The sequence below is a fragment of the Oncorhynchus kisutch genome, linkage group LG5 (genome assembly GCF_002021735.2).
Source record: "Oncorhynchus kisutch isolate 150728-3 linkage group LG5, Okis_V2, whole genome shotgun sequence".
Lineage (NCBI taxonomy): Eukaryota > Metazoa > Chordata > Actinopteri > Salmoniformes > Salmonidae > Oncorhynchus > Oncorhynchus kisutch.
This window is the reverse complement of record NC_034178.2, coordinates 9,278,286-9,299,669: the sequence shown is the minus strand read 5'-3', so window position 1 is coordinate 9,299,669 and position 21,384 is coordinate 9,278,286. Positions and strand designations below refer to the sequence as shown.

The window sequence follows — 21,384 nt, the reverse complement described above, 5'->3', positions numbered from 1 at the left end:
TGCTCATAAAGAATTGCACTTTTTGTGGCCGTTACCAAGCACATTTCCAACTGCAATCAAATCCAAAGGACTTACGTATTGTATGTCTGTGTGTGTTCGTGCGTATGCATAGCAATCCAGGCAGGTCTAAATCTACATAGGAACCCTTGGTCATTTCACACATCTGTGGGCTTTGGAAAACCCACCACAGCCTGAACCTATGGTCATCTCTATACCTAAAGAGGAATTCTACACCTGGCTGCAGAAACCAGTTCAAAGCCAGCCTTTCTGACACTGCATGCCAAACTATCAATACCCCTGAGGTGTCATGGTACAGTTTTAGGTGCAGGGTTAGTCAGAACGGGCCTAAATATTCAACAACTTCTATTTGGATGAGAAGAATTTCAGGGGACTGGAAGATGTAGGATGATGAGTTAAGGATAAGCACATTATGGCTGAGGTTCTTATAAGAGTTAGAGGGCTGATTTCAAAACGCAATTCCCATAACAGCTGATCCAGGGTTGTTTAAGTTGCTAACCTCATGTTTACGGGTTTTACTGAGATATTGGAGGGCTGATGCTAGACCAGTCGTTAATGGCAGATTATAACCATAACCAATATAAAGACTTATCGAGGGGAAGCCAGGCCTCAGATCTGTTGTGGGGACTGGTGGTGTGGCATTGGAGCTGGCAGAGAGTTTCTTGCGCTCACTTCCCAAGCGCTCTCCACTTTGACAATGTTAATCTGCTCTGACGATGAGCAGTTGTGCTCGGCTCCTCTTAGATTCCTCCCTGATTCCTTCCCATAGCTGTAACATGAACTCCTCCAGCGCGATAGGGAACCTGGAGAAGAAAGTAGAGGAGTGAGTGTTTCACGTTACTTCCTTGTGATGTAATCAAGGGATGCATCCTGTCAATGAGTTTTGATGAAGTGTGTGGTGTGGTGTGTAGGTTTGCATCAAGGGAAAGGAATATGGAACAAATAAATACCTTCTATGTGAGAGCCGACATGGACTTAGATTTGTCTTGAAATGGGAAACATTTTTATCTGCTTCAATTCATTTTTTTCAAAATAATTGTCAATGGAGTCAATCAATTTAAGAGGAACATAGCCTACAGTATAATCTGCAAATAAGCACCTATTCTTGTATTCTGAACTAAAACATCTAATCATGAAAAATACAACGGGTTTCTTGCGTAGTAAAACATACATTACATGTTAAACAGATTTTTTTTTTAAACATATGTGTCACTTCTAGTCCCACATAAAAGTTGTTCTGGCAGAGCTCCATCAGGACAGGTTCTTCATGAAGTGAATCAAACCAGCTGTTGCTCAGCCGTCGCCGTGGCAACTGCCACACAATATTTGTATTAGGATGTGTGAGAGACATACGATACAGACAGTTCTGCTCGCGCCGGCCCTAGAGTACACAGCGTTATGCACAGCTGTTACGCACAAGAAAAACAGTGCCAGTTTTCTGCGCTGTCGATGACGAGCTTGTTTCAGTCTGTTGCATTGGGTCGTCTTGAGAATGGGTTCACGAAACAACCAAAGAGATGTTTCCAATTCCGGAACCCCAATATAACTGTTCCCTTTCTCTTGTTTGTGTTCCACATCATTTACCTCCTGTCTGTTGAGCCATCCATCCAGCAGCAGAGTGAGATATCAGCTCAACGTCTGCAAATATTGACATTCTTTGGAGGGTGCCACCTGGCCAACCTGTTGAGTAGAATTGCCCCACTTCCAGACCAGACCCCTTTTAGCCACACCCCAAATGACAAGGCTTCCTACTGTAGAGTTTGATGTATTGTAGGCACAGAGAGAGAATATCATTCCTTTCAAACACATTTATACAAACAGATGTTGACCTAATGTGCATTCGATACCTCATTAAAGAGTGCCCTGATTGGATAAGTAAACACCTATAAATTGTTCTATTTTAGATTACGGAACGGTGGCCACCATCATCCCCTTTGTTTTCTCCAAGTCCTATAGACTACCCTTTCAAAGAGCACGTTGCATAGTTATAGAGCTATACAAGTTTGACCCATTTGAGAGCTCTGGCTCATTGTCTGCATTTGATAATATTTCCTATTTGGCAATATAGTGATGTTTCATCTTCGCCTGCCTATCTTGGCATATTTCTCTTGAAGCACACCGTCCAAGACAATTTGTCCTCTGCATAATACATTTTATTTTGCACTTAGCTAATACAGTGGAAGACTTCTATTTTTATGGTTTCCCATATTTCACAGATACACAGGAAAGCCATTTACGGTTGCTGCTTGTGTTGACTCAACACAACTTACAACTGAGTGCTAAACCTGCCTTTTAAAAGGAATCTTTTTTTTTTTTTTTTACTCTCTAAATTGATGGTAGGTGGGTTACAGGCTGAGGGATATAATGTTCCTTTCACTGAGGTTGAAATGGAACACAGTTTTGCAGTTAGTCGTTTTTGCTTTAGTAACTGATTGAGGATCCGTTCTTCTTAACTCCTACTGCAACCTAATCTTAACCAACAACTCTTAATGAAAGCAAAGTTGGCCTTGCACCAGGGCATCGCTATTGTAATCCTCCATTGGGATTAAACAGTACCATGCTCAAATTCAGCAAAATATAATGTACTGAAACTAAAGTTGTCAATATAGATGAAAAAGAGGTGATGCTTGGAGTTTGCTGCCGTGTTTTAAATGGCACTGGCCAATCATCTACCATGGTGCGGCCACTTTGGCCCCAATGTTCCGTCTGGGCCACACAGTGGACTGTAGTGTTAGCCTGGCATGAAAGGCCTCAATCACCGCCTTTCACCCACAGCCTGGGGCCAGAGAGTGAGACAGAGGGAGGAGAGAGAAAGTGGGAGAGGGGAGAGCAAGTTAAACCTGCTTTAACTCTTTCGTGTTTAGCGAGAAACCCCTCCATGTTTTCTCAGCAAACACATTCTCCCCCATGTTCTCTCCATGTCCGAACAACGGCAGCCTTTGATTTCCATCACTTAAGGGCCCTATTAATATTTTGACAAGTTTTCTCAGAGATTAATTGAGGTAATGCCTGGGGCCAGCGACTATGTGTGGCCAAAAGCTCCATAAACCAACTTAAGCTTCATTTCCACCCCTCATTTTCCACTTATCAAACTGTTGAAGGGAAGCATGGCATGCCCCCGTGATGCATAGGTGCCGTCTGTTTTTAGGCTAAATCCCAATACCTCCCCTTGTTTTTGAGCGTCCCTGGGTGGGTGAGTGTCCCTCAAATGGAGCAACTAGTGGTAGGGAGAGCTGCATAATCCTAGAGAATGGGACATCACTACATTGCTCGCGCACAGCAGAATCCACCAAAGGATAGCCTACCACGCAATTCTTCCACCAGCACAATACCTGTACTGGCACCAGAAAATGCTTTCCTTATATTTCTCATGCAACAAATGAAAGGACAGAAAATAAACAATGTTCTGTAATGCACCCATCATCTGGCTGTGGTTCAACGTGGGATAGTACTGAAGCAGGACTTTCAGTTCACAATAGCAGTTTGACATGTAACAGCAGTTTGACATGTTTTTCTGCAATTTCCTAGGCATGAATGATTAACCACTGGAAGCCATAAAAGCCACTGTGCTTAACTAATATTTATACCAAATATTTTAGGGTCCATACACAGATCTGCTACATAGCTATAGGCATACAGCTCTTTTTATCCTCCACTACACAAAAGCGTTAGCTACGTTGCTTCAACTAGATTCTTTACATCCACTGGGTTTCACAAGATGACAGCCTGGTTTGCTCAGGTATCCCTTAAATATTAAACAATGCAAATGACAATTTATACAAATGTCAAACGCCCGTATAGCAGGCTAAATATATAGGGCGGCGCACAATTGGCCCAGCATCACCCGGGTTTGGCCAGGGTAGGCCGTCATTGTAAATAAGAATTTGTCCTTAACTGACTTGCCTAGTAAAATAAAGGTTCAATTTAAACATTTAAAAATATATATATATATATATAGTTAGATGGCTAATGTTAGCTAGTCAGCTTGTTAAATAGCCATTTTTATGTGCATAATTGTTTGTCTCTCTATAAACTAAAATATTCCTCTTAACTGTAATTTTTTTGCATGACTAATTATGAAGGTATAATTACTTAGATTTGCTTCCATCCTAGTATTTTTGTCAGCCATCTTTTCTGAAGCAAAGCTCCAGCCTTGGGTCACAGAGCTTCATGTGAGTTTTGGGAACCGCTCCATAGGAAGTCTGCATTTCGATTAACTTTGTTTTAAGGGTCAACAAGAGGTCTGTAAAGGCACTACGCCTCACTCAAAGTTGAATTGGTATACCACTTCAACTCGATGGGGCTCCCGGGATTGCGCAAAATGGAGGGGTAGGCCTAAGGGTTAGGGCTAAGGGAGGGTATTTGGGACTGAGCCTTAGATAAACCGAACGGCAGTCATCCGAAATCATGACCTGAACCATTCGGAATGTCAGAATGTTTGCAATACCCCTATATATTGATGACCTGAACTCCTGGCCCCAGCCTCATAGCAGACAGACATCATGCATTACTGCGTCATATACACCCCCGTGGAAGAGTATGGCTCCTGTCCTCCCAGCAGATGTTGGTTAATTGGCAAGCCAGCAGGCGCACAATGCAGTGAGTGTCCCCACTGCACAGGGTATTGGAGATAAGAACCACCTGCTTGTCTCACTCCACTCTCTCCACTAAGGTTCAGCCGCACTAGGATGGTGTCCAGACCACAGGCAGCTTTAGGAAAGACACATTTTTTGTTTGTTTCAAATTATTTCAATCGCATCAAATGTTAAACAGCCATAGCTTTTTTTAACCACAGACACATTTTACAATCAAAATTACATTAAACTGGCCTTTCACTCATCCCCCCTAGGATGAAAATTAGATGCAGAAAGACTAATTCAACTCCATCATACTCATGCATAAAATACCTAATAATGAAGAAGCATTGTAATTTAGAATTTTGTGGCTGAGGTGGAAAAAATAACAACAGACTTTCAGGATGTTTGTAGGGAGGGGCACTCAACATGTTATATTACAACACAGAGCGTTTTCTTTAAATGAAGCTTCTCTAATGTTAAGTGTGGTGTACCACAGGGCAGCTCTCTTGGCCCTCTCTTTTCTATTTTTGCTTTAAACAAAGCCAATGTGTTTATGTATGCTGATGCTTCAACCTTATGTGTCAGCAACCACAGCTAGTGAAATCACAACAACACTAAACAGAGAGTTGCAGTCAGTTTTAGAATGGGTGGCTAGTAATAAACCAGTCCTGGACATCTCTAAAACTAAGAGCATTGTATTTGGTACAAATCATTTCTTAAGTTTAGACCTCAGCTGAATATGATAATGAATAATGTGGCTGTTGAGCAAGTTTATGGAGACTCAATTACTTGGTGTTACCTTGAATTGTAAACTGTCATGGTCAAAATATATTGATGCAGTGGTTGTGAAGACGGGGAGAGGTCTGTTGTCTGTGATAAAAAGATGCTCAGATTTTTTTGGGGCTCTAGTTTTATCTTATTTTGATTATTATCCAGTCATATGGTCAGGTGCTGCAAAGAAGGACCTAGAAAAACTGCAGCTGGCCCAGAACAGAGCGGCACGTCTTGCTCTTCACTGTAATCAGAGGGATAATATCAATACTAGGCTGAGTAATCTCTCTTGGCTAAAAGTAGAGGAGAAACTGACTGCATCACTTCTTGTTTTTATAAAAACAGTTTGTTGAAAATTGCTAATTGTTTTCAAAGTCAACTTACATACAGTACTGACACACACACTTATGCCACCAGGGGTCTTCTCACAGTCACCAAATCCAGAACAAATTCAAGAAAACATAGTGTTATATAGAGAGCCGAGATTGCATTGAACTCCCCTCCATCAAAGATTGCTCAAGTGAACAGCAAACTTGGTTTAACCTCACGCACATTGCCTCTCCCTTATTTGACCTAGATATTGTGTATGCACTGATATACCGTATCAGTCAAAAGTTTGGACACACTTACTCATTCCAGGGTTTTTCTTTATTTTTTTACTAATTTCTACATTGTAGAATAATAGTGAAGACATCAACACTATGAAATAACACACATGGAATCATGTAGTAACCAAAAAAGGATTCTTCAAAGTATCCACCCTTTGCCTTGATGACAGCTTTGCACACTCTTGGCATGCTCTCAACCAGCTTCACCTGGAATGCTTCTCCAACAGTCTTGAAGGAATTCCCACATATGCTGAGCACCTCTTGGGTGCTTTTTCTTCACTCTGCAGTCCAACACATTCCAAACCATCTCCATTGGGTTGAGGTCGGGTAATTGTGGAGGCCAGGTCATCTGATGCAGCACTCCATCACTCTTCTTCTTGGTCAAATAGCCCTTACACAGCCTGGAGGTGTGTTGTCCTGTTGAAAAACTAATGATAGTCCTACTAAATGCAAACAAGATGGGATGCTGTGGTAGCCATGCTAGTTAAGTGTGCCTTGAATTTTAAATAAATCAGACAGTGTCACCAGCAAAGCACCCCCACACCATCACACCTCCTCCAGAGATCATCCGTTCACTTCTGCTTCTCACAAAGACCCAGCGGTTGCAAGCAAAAATGTCACATTTGGTCTCATCAGACCAAAAGACGGATTTCCACAATCTAATGTCCATTACTCGTGTTTCTTGGCCCAAGCAAGTCTCTTTTTCTTATTGGTGCCCTTTAGTAGTGGTTTCTTTGCAGCAATTCAACCATGAAGGCCTGATTCATGCAGTCTCCTCTGAACAGTTGATGTTGAGATGTCTGTTACTTGAACTCTGAACTTTATTTGGGCTGCAATTTCTGAGGCTGTTAACTCAAACTTATCCTCTGCAGGTGTAACTCTGGGTCTTTCTTTCCTGTGACGGTCCTCATGATAGCCAGTTTCATCATAGCGCTTGATGGTTTTTGTGACTGCATTTTCCGGATTGACTGACCTTCATGTCTTAAATTAGTGATGAACTGTCATTTCTCTTTGCTCATTTGAGCTGTTCTTTCCATAATATGGACTTGGTATTTTACCAAATAGGGCTATCTTCTGTATACCACCCCTATCTGGTCACTACACAACTGATTGGTTCAAACGCATTAAGAAGGAAAGAAATTCGACATTCCAGGTGACTACCTCATGAAGCTGGTTGAGAGAATGCCAAAAGTGTGCAAAGCTGTCATCAAGGCAAAGGGTGGCTACTTTGAAGAATCTCAATTTTTATTTGTTTAACACTTTTTGGTTACTACATGATTACATATGGGCTCCTGAGTGGCACATCGGTTTAAGGCACTGCATCTGTACAGGAGGCGTCACTACAGTCCCTGGTTCAAATCCAGGCTGTGTCACATCCGGCCTTGATTAGGAGTTCCATAGGGTATGCGCACAATTGGCTCAGCATCGTCTGGGTTTGGCCGGGGTAGGCCGTCATTGTAAATAAGAATTTGTTTTTAACTGACTTACCTAGTTAAATAAAGGTTACATGTAAAAAAAATATATAAAAAAAAGTTTTTAAAAAGATATGTTATTCCATAGTTTGGATGTCTTCAATTAGTAAAAATAAAGAAAAACCCTGGAATGAGTAAGTGTCCAAACTTTTGACTGGTACTGTATGTCGGTGCATACACAATATCTAGGTCAAATATGTGAGAGGCGATGTGCCGTGAACTTTTGCCAGGTACTGTATATAAATGTATTCAGTTTTGTTCTTTAGTCTGTTAATGTTCTGTTTTAGTTCATGTTTTTTGCGGACCCCTGCTATGGCAACAGCTACTGGGGATCCTAATTAAATACCAAATACCCCATAAGTTATATACTTGGCAGAAATCAGCTGAATCTGTATCAGTTCAATCCATCATGAATTCTGAAAAGTATTCTCACCAGGCTCCAAAAGGCCTTCTCGCGTCCTGCACCACTAGCACTCCATTATCTAATACTGACCCCTCTTTACCCCATCCTCCCTTATCCTCCACTCGTCCATCCCCGCCCCATCCCTCCATTTCTCCTCATCTACTGTGTCTCATCATGAGGGCCTGTGAACAGCAGGGTAGATGTCAGAGCTCTGCTGACACTTAAACAGCCCAGTCGGAGATCTGGCATTATGGCTGCATCTGGCAGCAAAGCTGCAGGATTGCATCAGGAAATCACACACGCACACACATATTCATCCCCTTTGCTATGGCAAGCCTACATAAGTTCAGGAAAAATGTGCTTAAGTCACAAGTTGCATGGACTCACTTTGTGTGCAATAATAGTCATTAAAAAATAATGCTAAACACTATCTCATCTCTGTAACCCACACATACAATTATCTGTAAGGTCCCTCAGTTTTGAGCAGTGAATTTCAAACACAGATTCAACCACAAAGACCAGGGAGGTTTTCCAGTGGCTCGTAAAGAAGTGCACCTATTGGTAGATGGGAGGGAAAAAAAACTTAAGTTGAATATCCCTTTGACCATGGTGAAGTTATTAATTACACTTTGGATGGTGTATCGACACACTCAGTCACTACAAAGATACAGGTGTCCTTCCTAACTTAGAGGAAGCGATCAGGATTTCACCATGAGGCCAATGGTGACTTTAAAACAGTTACAGAGTTGAATGGCTGTGATAGGAGAAAACTGAGCATGGATCAACAACATTATAGTTACTCCACAATGCTAAACTAAATGACAGAGTGAAAAGAAGGAATCCTGTACAGAATGAAAATTCTCCAAAACATGCATCCTTTTTACAACAAGGCACTAAAGTAATACTGAAACAAATGTTGCAAAGCACTTAACTTTTTGACCTGAATACAAAGTGTTATGTTTGGGGCAAATCCAATACATTTTACTGAGTACCACTCTCCATATTTTCAAGGATAATGGTGGCTGCATCATGTTATGGGTATGCTTGTAATCGTTAAGGACTGGGGAACTTTTCAGGATAAAAGAATAAATGGAATGGAGCTAAGCACAGGCTAAATTCTACAGGAAAATGTGGTTCAGTCTACTTTTCTCCAGACACTGGGAGATGAATTCACCTTTCAGCAGGACATTAACCTAAAATACATCTACACTGTAGTTGTTTACCAAGAAGACTATAAATGTTCCTGAGTGGCTGACTGACAGTTTGGACTTAAATCTACTTGAAAATCTATGGCAACACCTGAAAATGGTTGTCTAGCAATGATCAGCAACCAATTTGACAGAGCTTGAATAATTTTGAAAAGAAATGTGCAAATATTGTACAATCCAGCTGTGGAAAGCTCCTAGAGATTTATCCAGAAAGAATCACAGCTGTAATCGCTGACAAAGGTGATTCTAACATGTATTGACTCAGGGGTGTGAATATGTATGTGAATTCGATTTTTATGTATTTCATTTTCAATACATTTGCAAAAATGTTTTCACTTTGTCATTATGGGGTAATGTGTGTGTATAAGGGTGAGAAAAAAAAATGTTTTTTCAATTTTGAATTCTGGCTGTAACACAACAAAATGTGGAATAAGTCAAGGGAATGAATACTTTCTGAATGCAATATTTATCCAACCCAGTGTGAAAGAGACCCATTTAACCTTTTACGTGTTTATGCAAATGAAAACAGAACAACAATGGTGTGGGGCCATGTTGTCAGGCTCACAATAGACCAAGGTGGCAGGGACAATAAACAGGAACTAGAGACTGACAGGATCTCCTGGTTGGCCCTTCACTGAACATTTGACCTCTTGTGACCTCTTGTGTTCCTGGGTACATGATAAGAACAGGTAAAAGAATAGCAGAATCTATTTTACCATAACTACAGAAGCATTTATTTTACTATACATTCTGAATAGTTTTAAGAAAGGTGTTCAACATCAGGTTCCTATCTGTCATTTCAACACCAAAATACATTACAACACACAAGAATTGGGGAAGTTCTGATAATAAATCCATTTCATACATCCCAATGGATATGCAAACAAGGAGAAATACTCCTGAGTGGAACTGAGGATAAATCATAGGCCTGTAATCTGGGTTTTCAACAAGTCAAATCTACACTGAGAATCCTGGAAAAATTGCCACTTGTGCCAGGAAACAAATGGGCAAATATTGAAAGGGGTTGCCCCTTCAAAACATCTTCACGCAACACAGGCATGAAAAGTGATGTAAAATACAACTTGGCACCCCCGACAATAGTTTTGAGAGTGTTGCCAACAAAACCAAGTGCCATGTTTGATAAGAAACAGAGGACATAATGCACACGTTTGTGTACTCTGAGAAAAAATAAGTGCAATATTTGCTTCATTCTCAACATTCCTTTCATCAAACGATCTGCTTATGACCGTTATACATAGATCTATATAATATAGTATATATAGTAACCAATCACAATGTCACACATAAGAAATGCAAGAGAGCCCTATGCTTCTCTCAAGTGTGCTTCAAAAAAGAAACTCAGCCTACATTTTCCTCCAAATAATAACATTTTACACTTGTTTCGGTCCAGTTTTTGCTGCTATTTTGATAGCACTCAAAGCCAAACAGCATCCCCCATGTGTATTGGCAGATCAACCAGAGAATATCTGGTTTGATTTACACTATCAGAAATACAGTTTCACAGTGCTGACATGTGGATTGAGTCTAACTGGATCAGGGAAGTATTGTTCTCTGAGCCATGGCAGGGAATAGGCTCCATCCAGACTTGTGTTCAAATACTATTTGAAATAATTGCATTTACTTTATCTGTGCTTGATTGAGCTTGCCTGGCTTAATGGACCAATAGAGTAGTGCCATAGCTGTATACCTAAGCCCAGCTTTCCCTCCAGGCAGGCAAGAGCAAACTCTCAAAAGATTTCAAATAGTATTTGAACCCAGGTCTGCTCCATTGTAATTAGAACCACGCTACAGGAACTGAACGAGTCAGCCCAGAGCAGAGCAGGAGATAAGCTTGTTGCGTGCTAGTCTCAGAATCACAGGGGTGATGTCACTGTGCCTGGAGAAGGGTCGGAGGTTACTTTCATAACTTTATAACATGTTCGTGGTTGGACTTGGACAGGCATGCTACATGCTCCCCATCCTATTTCAGAATGTCATACCATTGATCAGAAGTGGGCTACATTGGCTACCTGGACTCATTAACACGTGGCTAGTTCAGGGTTATAATAACTGACTATATATTTGCCTTAGGAACTGACAGCCATTGATTCAGATGAAATCTATAACAAGGAAATCATTGGGAGTGATAAAGAGTGATAAAATCGCTGGAAAATTGAATTTGCTTTATGCAAACACCAGGCATACAAATATATTATTGGGTTAGTGGTGATGATGACATTCATGCAAAATGTTAGAACAAGGTTAGTATTGAGACATTAGCTGTTATTAATTATTATGCTACTTTCCTTTTAGACCTCAAAACCCAAATCTAATATACCAACACGCATGCCTGCTCACACATACACACTCATACACACTCACACAGATAGAGAGAGAGATGCCAGCATGGGACACAAAGCCTGGATTGTTCTGACTGTCTGTCCGTGTTAACAATGTGCCATTCTGTACCTCAGCAGAACTTAATGTATTCCAACTCCATGCCCTGACCTGCAATCCCCCTTCTCCTCCTCTCCCCCTTCTCGCCATCCTCTTCTCTGCCACATCCAACTCTTCTATATCTTTATCTCTCATCCTCCTCTAATATCCTTCCTTCATCCCTTTTTCCCCATCCAACTCAACTCTTTCCACTTTTCCCCTTCTTTTTGCTGCCTTCCATCCTCTCCTCTCTCCATCCCCCCATCCTCCCTCCCTGTGCCTCTTCCGACTCATCCATGCTTAATTTCCCCCCTGTCCTCCGTATCCCAAACAGGGCCCCTGGCCCCGGGCCCTTGTTAGGATCCCCTCTGCTCGGACAGAGTTTGGCTGGGTTTCTCTTCCTGCTCCTTGCATCCTAAAGAGAGAGAGGTGGGGGGACCATGAAATGGGGAAGGGGTCATGGTTGGGGGTTTGGGGGGAGAGAAGGGATGGGGAGTTGCAGAAAAAGAACAGAGGCTGCTTTGTCGATAGCAACGGCAAACGTTCTGGAAGCACTTTCAATCATTTGCTCTCTCCTCCATACCCCAAACTCTAGTGCATTAATGCGATCAGCATCAAGCCTATTCGACAACAGTTTTTATTTTGCCCATACCCTTAAGTGAATAGAAAGCTAACTAATATTCCAGGCATGTATGAGTAGCGCCCCCCTACTTTGCACCCTTTCCAAGAAACACGGCAAGGAATCTGAGGAGTGGGACCAGAAAGCTTAGCTTGGCACCAGTGGAGATGATTCTTAATAAGTGACTTCCTATTCTGGGAGCAGAGGCTTCGAGTTGCCAAAGTAAAGGTAAATCTGATACTGCTTCACAGTGTAACATTATCTGATGAACTATAGAATAAGCTTTGACAACATCATCCATAAATGGTTACAGAGGTTGCTTGAGGGTAGCTTCAGGTACTGTAGTTTGTTGAGAGCATAGACCAGGGATTGCTAACAGATGGTCCGCAGGACAAAATCGTCCCGGCAAGGTTTTTGTTTTTGTTTTGTAAAGAATACCATAAAACAATAATTGTGTAAAATCACAAGGAATTCAGCAAAAAAACATTTAGGAAATCTGTTCCCAAGTATTCCCACAAATAAAAAATAGAGAAATCGTGTCTCAATATAATGAAGGTATGAAATGATTGTTCTTTTTTTAAAATACAATCTCTTTTTGGGATTAGTTGTGGCAATTATCATTGTTACCATCCGCTCATAATAGCTAAGCTAGGTGCATACATTATGCTCCTAGCCCTATATAAAAAGGTCCATTGTATTTTTCTCTTGCTCATAATTGGCTTGGAAGTAATTATCAGTTAGCAGTTGTCATGGGCCAAAAGATACCATGGAACGTCTTCAATGCCCACTTGAGCCAACTTAAGTGAAGATCTAACTGGGATTGTATTGAGCACATGGCGGGCCAATGCACTGGCCTCTAATGTCAGTCTCTGTATTGTAACTGTCACCCCAACCCCCACCGTGACTAGCACCGCCCAACACCAGCCCATCGGACCAACACTTGGCAGGCATACAGCTTGGCAGCACCCAGGCTTCTCTCTCTCTCTCTCTCTCTCTCTCTCTCTCTCTCTCTCTCTCTCTCTATATATATATATATATATATATATATATATATATATATATAGCACATTGACAATCCATGTCACAGTTAGTATAGTCTTACTGTCTGGGTTGTTCTAGAATCTGGTATGTCCCCATTTTGAGTCTGCCATTTTGGAACATGAGAGAATGCGTGGTGGGACAGTAAGAAAAACACAAGGTGTTCGTTTTGGACCTACACTATGTTTTTGTTCCTCCGGCTTGGGACTATATGGCCAATGGTTACTCAACAATCTGTTGGTTCTTGTCTAGGCTACACAGTGGGGTTCAGGACTTTAAGTACCACATTCACTACAATTCTATGGGGTCTACAGCTCCACCAGCTAATGTATTTGGAAAAATATAGTTGTGCAACCAATCTAGTAGTCTATATCAACTTGAACTTGGACGTGTGACATGGGAAATAAAACATGGCTTCCTGGGGCCCCTTTCTGTATTACAATGAGACGTTCACCTGAAGTTTTGTACAGAGCAGACACCTTTAATGACTTTCCGTGAAAACATCACTGGCCTCAACAGGAAAGGGAAGTGTTAAAACCGCAGGGAGTGGGCCCTAGGTTTCCACACGAGTGTAAATGGCGTCAGTAGATAATTGGTTACAGTTTTCATGACTGCAAGGGTTCCCTGATTAAAACTGGAACAGACTAGAATCGATGAGACCTGGTAGTAAGATCGTACCATTTGTGATTGAACTTAAGTTGATTTTGGTAATGTGTATTTTTAAATGAATGTTTTGTTACAAATGCCATCAAGGTAAGCTTTGTTTGTGTCCTACCATGTCAATCTGTTATAAACTACAATTTGCAATGGTAGACAGAAGTGTTCACTGGAAACTATTTCCCCAAAACATGAGACTACCTAATATGGCCTAAAACACACCTGAAATGGCATAATCACCTTCCCCGAGAACAGGTCCTCATTCTTTGTCTCTCCACCCAAGTAGCTGAAGAAATATTTATCCTATAAGAAGTAATTAAGCACAAGAGTACCTGTGAGATTTTTCCCCCTCCCTCCTTCCCTCCCTCTCTTTCCTCCCTCCTCTCTCTGTAATTTTCTCTTAAGCCCCTATTCATCGTGGCTCTGCCTGGATGTCACAGCCAAGGCCCGGGCTACTGATTCACTCAGGCCGACGAGGGCCGCCCTCCAAAACCAGCAGGGCTGCGTCTCGGAGGGCGCGAGACATTATTTATGAGGCCCTTTTTCCCTTTTCCTCCCCGTCTACCGAATCACATGTCGGCGGGCAGAGAGGATCAGGGCTTCTGGTGGGGGTGGTGGGGAGGTTTCTAAGGAACCCTTTCTTCTGGGTCACAGAGCCCAGGTGACCACAGGAAGTTGTTGAGAGGTTTTCCAGCCTAGGCGCACAGGGCCGTCTCACCACAGGAACTTCCTCCTTGGGCTTACTTACGGGTCCATTTCAACAGCAGCAGTAGCTCTAGGCCTCCTGTATGTTATGTATAACTTCTAGTGAGAGAAGAATACGTGTCAGCATGGATTAGGTGGAGAGAAAATCGAGGTGAAAAATACATTCTGTAAGTGGATATGTAAGTCGGTGAAGCTATTGAAGAAGCTATTGAAGCTATTGAATTTCATGGACAATGTACCGTATGATTGCAATGTATGTTCTGAAGGATTAGATACGTCTGATTAAATATTCTACTATCCTGAGATGTTGTAATTCCCTTTTACATACAAAACATTATTGTGACATTAGTCCAGCGTTATAAAGGATTTAAGTATATGTAACAGTATAACTTTAGACCGTCCCCTCGCCCATACCCGGGTGCGAACCAGGGACCCTCTGCACACATCAACAACAGTCACCCTCGAAGCATCGTTACCCATCGCTCCACAAAAGCCGCAGCCCTTGCAGAGCAAGGGGAACTACTACTTCAAGGTCTCAGAGCAAGTGGCATCACCGATTGAAACGCTATTTAGCGCGAACACCGCTAACTAGCTAGCCATTTCACATCCGTTACATATACAACATCTATACAAGATGTCTCCCAGTATGTGAGTCCAATCTATAGGCAATCTATGTGCAATCAAGGAGACAGGCCTGCCTGCCTATTTTGAATGGTTTCTTAATTTGGTTGCAAGTGGGAATACTTACACATAATCAACCCTAGTGTTGGACTGTGTGTTCTGTATTAATCAAGCAGAAATTCCAAGCTGAAGGAATTCAGTTTGGCTTGGCTCCACTCCAGCAGCGCCATTCCTTGGCCCTCTCATTGGAATTGCATTTTAAGTGTGCGGCTTATTCGGCAAAGATCGGTACAGTGCACACCCCATTAATATAATGATCATGTTACATTTCAAGATTGGTGTTTCTCCGCATGGCTATATATATATTTTTTTTTGGGGGGGGGGGGGGGGGGGATGAACAGCAACAATCCACCTCTCTGATAGCCTTTCCTCACATTAAGCTCTTTGTTCAAGTGAAATATTGCACCTGTGTTTGTTCCACAGACTCTACCTTTGGCAGAAAGCGGGCTTCCTTTATCCCTGCTCTCTTGTCACTGCTTATTTTGAGTTGGGAGGAATCCCAGGCACGCTGACAATCTCTCTTTGCCATTGACAAATGTCTTTCTTCAGGGCCGTGCGTGAGCAAACCTCACCTTGGCTGCTGTCAGCGGGTTGTCGGAGCGTTGCACCTGCGCCACGGAAACCTGACACCATGCCTTGCAGCACCTCATAGTTGGGTGACGGCCTCAAGAGATCAATTTCCGCCCGTCAGGAGAGACTCATGGTCCGGGTGGCTGTTCTAACATGGCTGAAACTCGGACTATCAGGAAAGCATCAGGGAAAACAGTGAGAGAGGACATTTATGGTTATTTACCACTATGATCATTTATGGATACATGACTTGCTTCACATACTGACATTGATTCACCACACGCAAGGAAATAATAGGCATTCTGTCTAAGTTAAGTGGAGTTTTCTACCAATTCTTCAAATGATCAATATTAAGTGTATCAATAGCCAATTCTTATAAACATCAATATTTGTTTGATCAAATTATATTTCATGTTTTTACTTTGCAGCAGCAAATTTGCTGACAAACACCATGAAGAAGCCAGAGCCTGCTATCTAAGAGCAAGCTGTTTCTAATGAGATCGAATTGCACATGGTTTCATCACATCTGTTCACACATCAGGTTTCTCCCTTGGTTAGCTACGGGCGTCCATCTGAGGAGAATGTGCTGCACAGCTGTTTCAGTTTTATGTCTCACCAAGCACATCACACCAACACAAAACACCATATTACTGAGGGGATGAGGGGAAAGAATACAATTTATTCAAGGAAATGAACCCCTGCAACAACAACAAACTACGTAAACTTCCCCAAGTCACGTTCTATGCTAACACTGAATATAGGTACTATTAAAACTCATCTGCCCATCGACTCTAGTCGGCCACATTGATGCCCTAAAATGTACGCTGTACACATGGCCAGTTTGTCAAGCTAAAACATATCACAAACTGCCACAGAGAAGAAGACATAGCAACTTAAGTGGACTTCTTTTATGTCCTGGCTAACCAGCAGCACTAAAATTAATCAAAATATGAAAGTTTTCATGTGCTCCAGAGATATTGGGACCAGCCTGAATTCAACTCCATACGGACCAGCTTGAGGGCAGACCTCCGCGGTGACTGGGGTAATCGCAAGAGACAGCCACAAATCCTTTCGGAAATTGCTGGTTTGATAAAATAATATGACGGGGAAACCACTCAAGATGTCACCGTCTTTTGGTGTGCTTGTGTGGGTTCTTGTCCATTTGCATCATGGGTCTAGCTGGTAAACATACACAGCATGGGACTGTATCTTGGACATTGTGTGGATTTGGTGGTACATTTTATAGCATAATGTACTGGAGGTAGTTCAGTGAAGAGTTGCATTAGCTACCTGAGCTAATCCCAAGGTTTCGGGCCTAGAGGCCTAAAAGATCAGACACATAGGATGTGCTCTTCTGGGCATGTAGAAGGCCCACGTGTGAATCCCGTCAGTTGCAAGAACATTATGGATTTTCAGAAGTCTTTGCAGAACGGGGTAGTCAGTGTTTCTGACAGCGGTGCGAGTATCAATGAGACATCTGTATGAATGATCGGCAGATGCACCTTTCTGTTTCCTCCAGTGCAACTTCACCTCGTTCTTAGGCTTATTGATTCAATAGCACTCAAATGCTATTTCATTCAGAGCTATAGAAATAAGCACTACTAGCAATCCATGTCTCTCCACTATCTCCACAAAATATATGTTACCACCTTTCTGGGTGGTTGCTGCTTAGGCTACATCATGGAAAGGGCTTGTGCCAGTTACATCACTGGGTGTTTGGCTTGCAAATTCCCTCATGTATCTCACTGCTGGATTTTGAATATGTAAGCCGGGTCTGAAAGGATCCATTGAAGCGTGAGGTTTATGACACCATTGAGGTGAATGATCCCCCCCCCCCTTTTCTTTTGACGAGGAACACAAGCCCAAATCAATAGCATGATCACGAACACCCAAAATGACTTTTCATAACCGTAACACTTTTTGCATATATTTTAATTAGCTGCCGTACGTCTGGCTGTTTGTTCCCCTTGGAAACAAGAACAAAAACACAGTGATAAGAAAAAGTTCCGCAACACATTTCGCGGCCAGGTCCCACAAGTTTAGTTCCTGTGACAAGATATGCTGATAGAGAGCTAATACAATGATAGTACTGCACCTTTCTGAATTCCAATTGCTTTCATGTTTTGATCCCGTGCAAATGTTGCTGTGCACAAGTCTGCATCAAGACCATTAGCAAATGTCACGTTTATTCAGTACATTCGGAAAGTATTCAGACCCCGTGACTTTTTCCGCATTTTGTTACGTTACATCCGTAGTCTAAAATGAATTAAATAAATGTTTTTCCTCTTCAATCTACACACAATACCCCATAATGACAAAGCAAAAAACAGGTTTGTAGAAATTTTGGCACATTATTACAAATAAAAAACTGAAATAACTTATTTACATAAGTATTCAGACCTTTTGCTATGATTCTCAAAATTGAGCTCAGGTGCGTCCTGTTTCCATTGATCATCCTTGAGATGTTTCTACAACTTGACTGGATACTGTGATACATGCAATTGATCAGAGATTATTTGGAAAGGCACACACCTGTCTATATAAGGTCCCACAGTTGACAGCGCATGTCAGAGCAAAAACCAAGTCATTAGGTGGAAGGAACTGTCCGTAGAGCCCCGAGAAAGTATTGTGTCGAGGCACAAATCTGGGGAAGGGTATCAAACAATGTCCGCAGTTTTGAAGGTTCTCAAGAACACAGTGGCCTTCATCATTCTTGAATGGAAGAAGTTTGGAACCACCACGATGGGAGAACCTTCCAGAAGGACAACCATCGCTGCAGCACCAATCAGGCCTTTATGGTAGAGTGGCCAGACTGAAGCCACTCCTCAGTAAAAGGCTCATGACAGCCCTCTTGGAGTTTGCCAAAAGTCACTTAAAGGCACTCTCACACCATAAAAAACAAGATTCTCTGGTCTGATGAAACCAAGATTGAACTCTTTGGCGTGAATGCCAAGCGTCATGTCTGGAGGAAACCTGGGACCTCAGACTTAGGTGAAGGTTCACCTTCCAACAGGACAACGACCCTAAGCACACAGCCAAGAAAACGCAGGAGTGGCTTCGGGATAAGTCTCTGAATGTCCTTGAGTGACCCAGCCAGAGCCCGGACTTGAACCCAATCGAACATCTCTAGAGAGACCTGAAATGAACTGTGCAGCGTCACTCCCCATACAACCTGACAGAGCTTGAGAGGATCTGCAGAGAAGATTGGGAGAAACTCCCCAAATACAGGTCTGCCAAGCTTGTAGCGTCATACCCTAGAAGACTCAAGGCTATAATCACTGCCAAAGGAGCTTCAACAAAGTAAATACTTATGTAAATGAATACTTATTTAAATGTGATATTTATGTGTTTAATTTTTAATAAATCAGCAAAAATGTCTGAAAACCTGTATTGCTTTGTCATTATGGGGTATTGTGTGTAGATTGATGAGTGTAAAAATCCATTTTAGAATAAGGCTGTAATGTAACAAAATGTGGAAAAAGTCAAGGGGTCTGAATACTTTCCGAATGCACTGTACTTCTTGGATGGATCTTCCAAGTCCAACCATTGTTTGTGAGCACAAGTATTGTAAGTAGGGAAGATCTATGCTTTGTAATTCGAGTGGCCTTTTATGTGTGTTTTAAAGGGAATTCGCAGCAGGGTTCAATGCAATATCCCTCCCTTGAGATGAAGGGGTTTGGTTAACTTTTGAGGACCAAGTTGGCGCCTAGCCTCATGGGCGGAAGGCAGTAAAATTCACCAAGTGTTTGATATGCAGCTGTTCTTTTTTTTATAACAGCCTCAAATCAAAATGGTTTGGTTGGCCACGACATTTCACACTTACTAAAATGCCTTGTCATTGACATCATTTTAATTCACGTTCGTAGAATGTTCCAGCTAGACACGGACGGTGTGTCTTGTCTGGGTACGGAGATCTAACACAACACACACCAATCCAACCCACACCAATCGGGGCGGCAGGGTAGCCGTCGTTCTGCCCCTGAACAGGCAGTTAACCCACTGTTCCTAGGCTGTCATTGAAAATAAGAATTTGTTCTTAACTGACTTGCCTGGTTAAATAAAGGTAAAATAAAAAATAAAATAAATAAATCCCAGTCTGGCATTTCAGCCCCTACCGCAGTAGGTCCTATATGTATTTATATAGAATTCATATTCTCCCCAAGGACGGGAGGATCATTGTTGCTTTCACGATGACAATTGCCCCTAAAGCTGTAAAGCACATCCAGCGCCTCGGTGTCGCCATCAAACGTGCACTGGTTAATGATTTGCCAGCACAGCGCCTCGCTTCCTGCCTTGGATTTATGTTAAATGACTGTTATTAGTCTTGCCTCTCCAGCCGCCCATTGTCTGTGAACTGGGACAGAGAGGGGTTGAAAGGCTACAGTCAGCCTTTTATTACACAACGTGTCAATCAGGACGGCGGGCCTGCAAGCTTTATATAATCTCTCCCCCTGAGCCTGTGCTTTTGAACACACACACACACGCACACACAACTGTAAATGATTGACTCCCCCCTCCCCTTTTTCACCTAGTGCTCTCACAGATTTTGCTGATCATAGACTCAGCCACACGGAACATGAACGAAATACACCACACGTTAGCTGTGTTCTTTTTGATTGCGACGCTGAAGTGATTGTGTTGTGGCGGTTGACTGAACGTCCATCTGTTTCATCAGAGTGCGTGCTTCATGTGTTGTGTGTATTTGGAGAGTGGGCAGGATGAAGGATGAAGGATGAAGGGGATGACTTGTGACTTGTGACATGCTTAGTGTCAGTGTCCTGGAAGGTATATTTAGAGTTTAGTAATTAGTGCACATTTGACAACATTCTGATAATCCATCCACCTGACAGGTGTGGCATTTCAAGAAGTTAATTAAACAGTCAGAGGAAGGCCCCCAAAAATTGTCAAAGACTCCAGTCACCCAAGTCATAGACTGTTATCTCTGCTACTGCACAGCAAGCTGGTAGTTCCTTAACACCTTCTACCCCAAGCTATAAGACTGCTGAACAATTAATCAAATCGCCACCTGGACTACTTACATTGCTTTTACACTGCTGCTACTCGCTGTTTATTATCTATGCATAGTCACCTCACCACTACCTACTTGTATAAATTACCTTGACTAACCTGTGCCCCCCCGTACATTGACTCCGTACTGGTACCCCATGTATATAACCTCGTTATTGTTATGTAATTTTATTGTGTTACTTTCTATATTATTTTTTACTTTAGTTTATTTAGTAAATATTTTCTTAACTCTATTTCTTGAACTGCATTGTTGGTTAAGGGAATTGGTGGGCTCCCGAGTGGTGCATCAGTCTAAGGCAGTGCATCTTAGTGCTAGAGGCGTCACTACAGACCCTGGTTTGATTCCGGGCTCTATCACAACCAGCCGTGATTGGGAGTCCCATAGGGCGGCGTACAATTGGCCCAGCGTCGTTAGAGTTTGGCTGGGGTAGGCCGTCATTGTAAAATAAGAATTTGTTCTTAACTGACTTGCCTAGTTAAATAAAGGTTAAATAAAATAATAAAACAATTAAATAAGGGCCTGTAATTAATAATTTCACGGTAAGGTCTACACCTGTTGTATTCGGCGCATGTGACAAATACCATTTGATTTG

At 42.1% G+C, this 21,384-nt stretch overlaps 1 protein-coding gene across 1 annotated transcript in view; it reads left to right on the top strand.

Moving 5' to 3' along the window:
• Positions 1-15,763, top strand: part of LOC109890609 (NEDD4 family-interacting protein 2-like) — a 28,428-nt gene extending 12,665 nt beyond the window's left edge. Inside the window, exon 8 of the mRNA XM_031824350.1 lies at positions 15,743-15,763. The gene's annotated coding sequence lies outside the window, so the exon portion shown is untranslated. The remainder of the gene's footprint in view (positions 1-15,742) is intronic.
• The last annotated feature ends 5,621 nt before the right edge of the window (positions 15,764-21,384 follow it).